An 11,154-nucleotide genomic window follows, 5' to 3' on the forward strand; every position below is an offset into this window, starting at 1 on the left:
CCAAATAAAACAACAAAGGAAGTAAAAACCAACAAAACAATAACAACTAAAAAAAATCTCAAACAAAATAACAACAACAAAAAGAAAACCACTGACAAAAATGGAAAAGCTTATAAATAGTTCAAGGTCTGTTTGTTGGCCTCTACTAGGGCCTTCCAGTCCAGTCTGAGGGGCTGCCACACTCTTTCTCCAAAGTCTATTTTCGGTATTCCCTGGGGATTTCATCACTTTGCTCCCCTTGCTGCTCTATTGTGCGCTCTTAGTGTTTCATCCCAGTGTGATGGGGTCAGATTGGACACAATTCCCGCACTGTGTCTCCAGTGTTGTCTCCTGTAGCGCTATGGTTCAGTGAGGGACATAGTGTCTCGTGGTGGGGCTGGCCCTATGGTACTCCCTGTGCATTGTCTGCTCTTAGCAGGAATATCGTCCTCATGGCTTGGTGGGCCAGTATGCGTTCCCCTCTCTTTCCGTCCTTCTTCATTTCTCCTGTGTGCTCTAATCGGGTGTGCCCCTCTCCCCAAGCTGTAGCTTCAGTGCTGTCCTCTGAGGTGCATTCTGCTTGGGGGTGGTGGTGGTGGCAGTGTCCACAGAGTCGGGATCGGGGCCAGCCCCGCAGACCTCTCTATTGGTTTCCTGGTACATGCTGGTATGTTGTGTTCACATCTTGGTGCATCAGGTTGGAGCCTGATCTCTTTCTCCCTCCCTGTGGAACTTAACCCTCCCTTTGGGTGGGTTAGTGCCCTGCTCTCCTCCTACCCATGTATTTTTTCTCTCTCTCTTTAATTCTTCCTCCTGTTTAGTTGGTTGTCATATGTATCCCTGGATTGGGTCTGGCCCCTGCCATACTACCTGCACCTCACCCCAGGAATGTCTGTATATAGTAGCTTTTCCCCTATGCCCCATTTTTTTAAAGCTTACTTCAGTGGATTCATGTTGTACTTGTGAAGGTAAATTTCTTACAAACTCTATTTTTACTTCCCAATAATCATTTCAATCAATCATTATATCAAAAACAATCGGTGGAAGAAAACGGTATAAACCTAGTACATCCAGATCATAAACTCAAATTTTAAAGTATCCAGTTCAATCCTTATCTAAACTTATCCTAATCCTTATCTAAACTATTCCATTGATAGGAAGCATGGCTTTAGGCCTGTGACTGACTGAATCAAGTCAAGGCCAAGCTTCCTTCTGTCAGCCATTCTCACTAAGTAGCTGACCTCTGAGAAATTCCAAAGGCAATTTCACCCCTGAGCTCAAAATATACGTTGATCACATTCATTTTCTCCATTTCACACAGGAATAACCAAAAACAACAACCAAACAAAATAAAAGGTTAACTTGCCATATTCTTTCCAGTAAACTGCATGAGTATATCTGACCTCTGGCTAGCCAAAGAAGAAAAACTACCCTGAGGCAGGGGTCAAACCAGCATCCACTCTCCATCTTCATGATCTGTTTTGCTAGTACCCCACTCCTGGTACCATAATGTGTTAGTCGGGGTAGATGAGAGAAACAACTCCGAGGAGACTCATATGTGTATAAGAAAGAGTTTTATGTGGGTGCATAAGCAAATGTGGTAAAGAAAGTTGATGGTGACTGGCTATCAAAAGATATAGAGTTTGGGGTCCTATAGGCTTGAAGATAAACAAGCGGCCATCTAACTGAGAAACAACAAAGCCCACATGGAAGAAGCACACCAGCCTGTGAGATCATGAGGCATTGAAAGGATCATGTATCAGACATCAAAGACCAAAAAAATGATTGCATTGTCAATGACGGGGAGTGTGGAGTGGGGACCCAGGGCCCATCTGTGGGAAATTGGACATCCCCTTGCAGAAGGGTCTTGGGGAGGAGATGAGCCAGTCAGGGTGCAGTGTAGCAATGATGAATCATACAATTTTCCTCTAGTTCTGTAATGCTTCCTCCCCGCCACTATATTCTACCTTACAAATCTGGTTGGTCCAGAGGATGTACACTGGTACAGGTAGGAACTGGAAACACAGGGAATCCAGAACAGATGAACCCCACAGGACCAGTGGTGAGAGTGGAGAATACCAGGAGGGTGGAGGGAAGGTGAGGGAGAAAGGGGGAACAGATTACAAGGATCTACATATAACCTCCTCCCTGGGGGACAGATAACAGAAAAGTGGGTGAAGGGAGATGTCAGACAGTGTAAGATATGACAAAACAATAATAAATTATCAAGGGTTCATGGGATAGGTGGGAGTGAGGAGAGAGGGGGAAAAATGAGGAGCTGATATCAAGGGCTCAAGTAGAAAGCAAATGTTTTGAGAATAATGAGGGAAACAAATGTACAAAAGTGTTTGACACTATGGATGTATGGATGGATTGTGATAAGAATTATAGATGCCCCCAATAAAATGATTTAATTTGTTTTAAAAGGGCAAATGAAATTATATATATATATAAAAGAAAGAGCTTTATATAAAGAGCAATTGTATATTAAGAAAACATCCAAGCCCAGTTCAGATCAAGTCCATAAGTCTGATATTAGCCCATTTTTCTGATACCAGTCTATAATTTCCTCTTCAGACTCATGCAACACATGCAATAGTGCCAAATGCAGGAAGTTCACAGGCCAGTGGATACAAAGTCTCGTGGATCCAGTGGTGGTGGAAATGTCTCAGTGCTGGCAGGAGTCTCCACATGAGCCCTCCAGCTCCAGGGCTCTAGCTCCATCAATGTAACTCCATGTGTCTTGTCAGCAGGAAGGTACAGCAGAGAGAGTATTTCTGGCCTCCAGTGAGCTATTTATCTCCATAGTACCTCCAAATGAGGTCATTAAACTGTGACCTGATTGACAGGCTGAACTCCATCCCTTTGCAAGTTGACAAGAGATTATGTAACTGCCACAGTGCCCCTGCCTCAAACTAAAGGGGTGGGACTGCCAAGCCTAAAGGGGCAGCAAAACAAGGCCTGTTGCAGCCAAGGGGCTGGAGTTGCTACTCAGATGGACTAGGAGGTGCCCAGAGTGAAGGGGACAGAGTTGCCATCCCAGTGGGCCTGAAGGCCAAAACTAAAGCTTAGGGCCAAGGGACTTCTACCCAAAATCCTGTGAGTATTGTGCAGATGATCTCAGAGAAAGGATTGTTTTGAAACCTTGAGAGCTATTTGAAAAATTTCATCTGGGTTTTGGACTTGGTATCTGCCATTCCTTGTCTTACTCCAGTTCCCCCATTTGTAATTGAAATATCTATCTGTGCCACCTCTACCATTGCACATTGGAAGCTGATCATTTATAATCTAGATTTCACAGGTAGATAGATCAAGAGGATTTTTGTCCTGGGATGGAATATACCTTAAGTTTCACCATGATTTAGATGATGAGGTTTTTTAGACTTGGAATTGATGTGGTGGGGTCAATGTATTTTGCATGTTGCCTAGACATTAATTTGGGGGTGGGAAACAAAGAGTAGATTAATGTGATTAAATCATGTTCCCCAGAAATATGTAAACCCCAACTCTTATGCCTGTGGTTAAAAGGAATGGGGTGCGTTGGTTATGCTAATGAAGTAGGATTCATGTCAAATGAATCTTGAGTCCTCCTTTTTGAGCTATAAAAGAGATGAAACAAGTGAGTAGAAGTGATAGATAGATAGATAGATGCCAAGACATGGGAATGTCCAAGCCCCAGGAAGCAGAAACGGAGGAGACAAGGACCTTGTTCCAGAACCATCAGAGAAAGCTTTCCCTCAAATAAACACTTGACTTTGAACTTGTAATCTCCAACAGGGTGAGAAAAATAACTGTCGCTTTGTTAAAGCCATCATTTGTGGTATTTCTGTTACCATTTTCTGAGACAACGAAGACGCAGGGCTATTGTTCTTGGTATTAGCGACTTAGTACATGTGACCCTTTGTGTAGAATAACAAAACACTGTCGGTCCTGCACCATCCTCCCACTGTTTCCATGTGTAAGCCCATTGTTGTGGCCAATAGGTCCATCGATCTTGTGAAAGCTTTTCCTCTTCTTTTTGACTGAACCTCAACTTTCCCAAGTATGATGGTATTCTCCAGCAATGGTCCCCACTGATAACATGCCCAAGCATAGGAGACAAAGTCTCCCCATCCTTGTATGTCAAGAACATTCTCACTCTACTGCTTCCAACAGAAGTCTTTGTCCTTCTGGCAGTCCACGGACACTTAAACTTGTACTTCACCAACAGCATAGATCAGAAACATCGATTCTCCTTTGCTCTCCCCTGCTCAGTGTCCAACTTTCTCATGCATATGAGCCAGCTGAAAATATCATGGCTTGAGTTAGGCACACGTTAGTCTTCAAAGTAACATTTTGCCTCTTTGCCACTTTAAAGAGGTCTTTGGCAGTTGGCTTGTCCAATCCAATGCCTCGTTTGAGTTCACTCCGGCTGCTTCTGTGGGTATTGATTGTGGACCAAGTTAAATGAAATAGTTGGCTACTTCAATCTTTGCTCTGTTTCTTGTGAGGATGGTTACTGGCCTCATTGTGAGGGTTTTTGTTTTCTTTATGTTATGGTGTAATCCATATTGAAGGCTGCTGTTTTAAATGTTCATCAGTAAGTATTGCAAGTCCTCTGGCAAGCAATTTTATGTAATCTCTGCTCTTTATAAATCCATAGCCCAAATCCCAAACCACAGTCACTGCTATAGGGTGTATTCTGACTCACAGTGATCCTACAGGACAGAGTAGAACTACCCATTTGGGTTTTTTGAGATTCTAAATCTATAGAGGAGCAAATAGCCTCATCTTTCTCCCTCAGAGAGACAAGCAGGCTCAAACCACTGACTTTGTGGCTAACAGCTAAATATTAGCTGACTAGAATTCCTTCATAGACACAGGATCACTCATAATTATTTTTAAATTCCTGCTCGAGTAATTTCTATTCTTCTTGGCTATTTATCACCCTGGAGTCCCTCTACCAACTTTTCCCTCTCTTATTCTAGTAGTCCTGTAGGAAAGGTGGAGGCCTGTCAGCTCCGGGGCCTGTCAGAAAGGAAAGGACAAGACCAGCTGGAGGGGAGAAAGAAGGTAAGGATAAGAAGAGAATCCCTGGGTTTCAAAAACTCAGAGTCAAAAACCTTGAAGGAGGTGGGACAATTAGACATAGATGTAGATTCTTCAACGTAACCAGAATATCAAGTCTACAGAGAGGCCCCCCAGGTCGCCCAAGCAAGATGAGAGATGACATGTGCCCAAAGAAGGGCTTTCGGCAGGTGAACCCTGTGCTTAAAAGTGGTCAATATGGTGAAGAGAGAAACAGCTGTGAGAAACACCAGTGGAGGACATGGTGAACAAACACAGGATTTGAGTTGAGATAAATAATCCTTAGAATGCTGGGCCCTTGAGGAGAGTTGTTATAGCAATGACCATGAACTTAACAGTGAGCATGACTAACTGCACCTCAACAAACACCTCACAGGACACACAGTAGAAAAACCAAGACAAGGCACTTCTCTGTTGAGGCCAGTAGGGACCCAGGTCGAGGGTAAAGGTTACCAAGCATCTTCCCTCTGACCACAGCATGATATTAATCCTTCCCAAACAAATTCTACTGCCTTAGGAAGAAAAGCCCAAGAAAGGATTGAGAAGATAGAATTAAATTACATTAACAGCTTAAAAGTTCACGGATTTGCTGAGACGAGCCTTCGGGAGCTTAGCACCACGGCTTTAAAGAATAAGTCCACTGAGATAACGTGGACAAGTTGTTGTTGTAGCCATTCTGTTTTCTTCTTTGCCTTTGTTGCAGAATGGGACAGTGGATAATCTGTTTATAGAGTACACAGAACGTTTTTCATGGGGGTCATACCTAATTAAGAAGGTGCACATTTGGTCTTTTACATACCAAACCAGAACACACCCGGAAAGGGCCACGCTAGGAGCCTGCAGTTATTTCACGATGAACCAGATTGGGGATGTAGGTCCCAGCACCCTCGTTTCCCAACCCCCCAGCTCTACTGCAATACCTTTGGTATACTCTGGTAACTGGTGGCCTATACAATAGTTTTGAGTCGATTATGACCAAAGGTTTAAATTTCCCTTAAGAAAAAAAAAATCTAAGCCAGGCTCTAGTATGATGTTTGAGTGATTTGAGAAGTCCTTTTCCCGCTAAGTATCTCTATAAACCTAGTTGCAACTTTGATCTCTAAGATCAGATGTCCAGATGAGGCTGAATCTGTGGGCACAGACAGTAAGGGGATTGCATCATTGCTTAGAAAATCCCCAGGAAGGATGCTTCTACTTGGGTCACGTGATACAAGGAAGCTGGGGACTAGCAACTTCTACACAATGGTGTGGTCTAGGTATGGCGGTGAGGGCTGAGGTTGCTTATCAGGGTAACCCCCAGGGACTGCAATTACTAAAGGAGGGGGGACAAGGCAGACAAAGCCACAGATGCAGGTAGACTGGCATTCAGCAGTAAACATAGTGACAGTCATTGACATAGAACTCCCCTGTACAAGGCTATGTGGACCTCACTACAGCCTAGTAAAGCAGATGCATTCTGTGGTATGACTGAGAAAACAGAGGTTGGGGACACTCATGGGTGGTGTGCAGCACAAGTATTGGATCCATATTTTGTGATTGTAAGACTCGTATTTCTTTAAAAATTACAATCAAATAAATGTTCCGTGCACTCAGGAAGTCCATATGAGGCATATCCAAAAAGGCTAATCTTTCTAAAGAGTGAAAGGAATCTTGGACGTTAGACTTCAAATGGTTAAGTCGAAGATGTTGAGATCTAACCATTGGTTGAAGGATATCCTTGATTGTGGGGGAAAGGCCAGGCCCCCCCACCTACTAATCGTGGGTTCGACAGGCGCAATTGTACGGTTGAGATATATAAAGATTATTATAAAGTCATAGAGAGCACGAGACATAGAAGAGAGATTGAAATAATGGAGTCAGACACATTTCATGGTAGCATGGTCACTTCAGCTCCACTTGCTGGTCCACTGGAGATGGGAGACCGGAGGACAGGAGAGAAGGGGAGGGGAAGGAGAACAAGACGGAAGGAAACAGGGGGGTGAGGACAGGGAAGAGGGGATGGGAAGAGCCGAGAGAGGCCACAGGGGATCTTTATTGTCAACCAAGGCTTATATATCTTTGGGGGTGTGCAAGCCCACTAATTACAGGTGAAGACATACATCACAGGAGGGGTTGCACTATAGGTAATCCAGCAATGAGAGGGGGAAGCAATAGGGATATACATACAATAGGAAGGGGAGGGATGGGGGGGCACACTTGTGTGAAGAAGGGTGGAACCTAGATTCACGATGGCACCCTAACTTTGGATGTCCCTGAGCAGGTTTGACCTTTTTTTCTGGATCTCTATAGAAACCATTATCAGTAGGGTGTAAACCCCACCAACAGGGACCAGACTAATGGTCACAAGCCTTTAGGGAGATTGTCCTTAACAGCAGGGAGTGGGCCCTACCTGAGGTGGGCCCAGACAGTTGTCTGGCAACTGACTGCCTTCAGGGAGGATGTCTCTAAGCATCTGACCTCCCACCATATGCTGGCAAATAGTCTCTAATGTTTGGCATGTCTTTGGGGGAGACAAAGCTGGGGAAAGTCTCTTTATAATCCCACACTTGACCATTAGCATGATATTCATGTGTGGGTGGGTGTGGGGAGGGAGTATAATGACAACATCCCTCCTTCTCACAAATGTTCCGAGTTCCTTTATTGTCCTGTAAATAGTAGCTCCTGAGAAAAAGTGCCCAGTCCTTTTTAAAGATGCAGGCTTAAAGGGAGATGCAAACTCACCTTTTGCTTTTAATTCCCTTTACCTTCACTTTCAGTTACATTAAGCAAGGTGTTGAGCAGGGAGAACGGTCGACAGTATTTTTATCTAACTGGGAAAGGCCGCAGGATGGTGGATGTCTGGGTGTGTGACTGTGCAGATAGGTGGACAGAGGGAGGTGTTGAGAATCTTGCTGAGAGAAGATACACAGAAGGCAGCAAAGTAGCGGCACGTTGTGGGAGAGGCCTCACTGCAGAAGTAGCACCACCTTTCCTGTCAGAGAAGCTGGGAGCAGATGGCCGGAGCCTGCTAAGAAGCTGTAGGAAATCAGGTAGAAAGGCTCTGACCCGCCACCTGCTGAGGAGGGCTGATGGCTGCACTGGAGCTTGGGAACACTGCGCTATCAAGGCTGAACAGACCCAGGCAGGTGGAGACCAGGGTTATATTAATTAACTGATAACTGTTACATTTAGGAAATGAGAGGACTAAACTGTCTTCACATATCCTTAAAACTTATCTGAAATCTTAGAATTTTTAGAATAGTGGCTTGTTTAGTGGGTATACTATAATTTGATTGACCAATGTGCTATGGGCATTAAAACCATTTAAATTTTTTCCTATTATAATTAGGGTTTTATACTTCATTTTACCTGGTTGGTTTTGAATTTCACATAAATTGATTCCTTTATATCAGGATTTTTCCCCCACTTAATTTCTTGGTGTAATCCAGCCATATGGCAATAGTTATACACTTTTTATTACTTTCTAGTCTTCCATTGTCTGAATATACCACAATTATTCATCCATCTTATTATAGATGAATATTTTATTGTTTCTCTAAGGTTTCAATGTAATAATGCTGATAAGGAGAGTATCAATGGCTAAGAACTCATAAGGAGGCCATAGAAAAGAGTCCTAGAAAACAATAAGCCAATAATAGAATCAAAGAGGAGTCAACAGGAACATGGGTCTAAGAGTTGAGCATGCCTTCACAAATGTAGATTTTCAAATGGTCAACCAATATATGAAAAGGTCCTCAGCCTCATGAGCAATCAGGGCAATTTGAGGAATAGCAGACCCATTCTCAAAGTCACCAGAATTCCCAAATTTAAAAGACTGGTAAGGATGTGACCAACACAGAGTCTCACACCCACATGGAAGACACCGGTTTGGTAGCATGGCTAGCTGGCTGGCAGTAGCTTCTAAAGGACAACAGTGGAACTCGACGTATGACACGGCATTTCTACTCAGAGGATGATGCCTGTGGAAATGCGTGCAGTGGGCACAGAATCATAAAGAAAAAGGCTTACACTTGCTTTGAATCGCTGCTCCTGTTTTTGGAAAAATTGTATTGGTTCTGAAAGACCTCATTTGATTCCGTTTCTCTTCATACGTCATTATTGTTTCCACCTATCACAAACCAAAACAACAACAAATAAACCCGGGGGCATTGCATCGATTCCAACGCACAGTGCCCCCATCAGACAAGGCAGAACTGCCCCGGTGAATTCCCAACCCTGCAACTCTTCCCCAGAGTAGAACGCCCAGTCATCGCCAGGAAGGGCTGGTGGTTTCAAACTGCTACCCTTTTCGGTTAGCAGCCCAACCCAGAACCACCACGCCACCAGGGGTCCTTCCTCACCCCTCCATGAAACAATTCGATGGAGCAGTGTGAATGGAGCCTGCGTATCAGGTTTGTGTTTTAAAGTTCCCCCAGGTGATTTCAATAACATGCAGGAACCCATCCAAGACGAATAATCAAAGCAGGTAGTTCTTATTTAGGGAGCGATCGTAGTAGAAGCTCGACAATGATTTTTTTTTTTTTTAAAGACCACAAAAAGATGGCTGTATTTGAATTGTGGCGCTGGAGACTTATAAACGACCCAAAGAATCATTTGAAACACAACAGAACACTTTGTGGACGTGAGGGTGGCAGCGTGCTTCCCCTGGACATGCCATCAGGAGTGTCCCCTTTGTAGAAAAGACCATCAGGATCGGTGAAGCAGAGCAAGCCCTCTCTGAGGAGCAGAGAGCTGACAGCACCCGCGGATCTGACGGAGCGACAAGGAGAGATGAACAAGAGACTTGAGACTGTAAGAGTGCTTGAGGAAAAACGGACATCTCTGCGTGGTGATTCCTAATAAATGAAAAGTGTTCATTTGAATGAATTAAGAAACACCACTCTGTTCCCCCCGCCCCCCAACACACACACCAAATCAAACAATCTGGAAACGAGTACGGAGCAATTCTCTCAGCGCACTAACTTAAAACGCAGACATGGAAGCACGAGCGAGCTTCGATCTGGAAGATCTGGTGTCTGAATCATGGAACTCTCGCGAGAGGGAGCAGCACAGAGGGAGAAACGCAACAATCACAGGAACAAGGAGGGAAAAACGCTCCTCAATGGAATAAGGATGCATTTTGAGATGAAAGATCTTAGCGAGTAATTTGTGATTGTTGTTAGCTGCCAACCAGTAGATTCAAACCCATGGTGACGCATGGACAAAGGATGAAACACTGCCCCGTGCTCGGTCATCCTCACAATAATCCCTGTATTTGAGTCCCCGGTTGCCGCCCTTCGATGCCCTTCGACGTTACCAAGCATGGCGTCCTTTCTTTGATAACACGTCCAAACGTATGTGAGAAGCACTGGATCTGCCATCCTCACCTCTGAGGAGCCCCTGGCTGTACTTCCTCTAAGACAGGCTGGCTTACTCTGGCAGTCCATGGTATTTCCAGTGTGTTTTTGCCAAGCCCAGAATCCAAATCCATCCATTTCCCCAGCCTTCCTTATCCCATGTCTGGCTTCCACAAGCCCGTGAGGCAGTTGAAAACAGAGTAGCTCCAGTCAGAGGCTCCTTAGTGACTTCTTTGCTCTTTCAACTTGGAAGAGGTCTGGGTCAGCATCTATGCCCAATGCAACGTGTCGATTGGTTTCTTGACTGCTGCTTCGGGAAGCACTGGCAGTGAATACAAATAAACTGAAATCCTTGACAGCTTCCAGTTTCTTGATCCGCTTGTGAAGATGTTTGGCTTTCTTTACATTGCATTGCCATCCATCTTGAAAATTGCAGCGCTTGATCTTCATGTGCTTCTCGTCCTCCTGGTCTTCAGAAAGCAAGGTTATGCTACCAGCGTGTTCTAAGTTGTTAATAACCTTCCTTTGATCCTGATGCTGTGTTCCTCTTCATTTAGTTCAACTTTTTGTATTATTTCCTCAGGATGCAGATTGAGTAAACATGGCGAAACCATGCAACACCTTTCCTGAGTTTAAACCATGCAGTGTATCCTTGTTCTGTTTAAACAGCAAACTCGTGGTCTGAGCACAAGGAAAGGCAATGGAATGCCCAGTTTTCTCAATGTTATCCCTAATATCTTATGATTCACACAGTCAAATGCCTTTGCACAGT

Source organism: Echinops telfairi, unplaced genomic scaffold, assembly GCF_000313985.2.
Source record: "Echinops telfairi isolate 266 unplaced genomic scaffold, ASM31398v2 ScPeMD7_7467;HRSCAF=8505_1, whole genome shotgun sequence".
Taxonomy (NCBI): domain Eukaryota; kingdom Metazoa; phylum Chordata; class Mammalia; order Afrosoricida; family Tenrecidae; genus Echinops; species Echinops telfairi.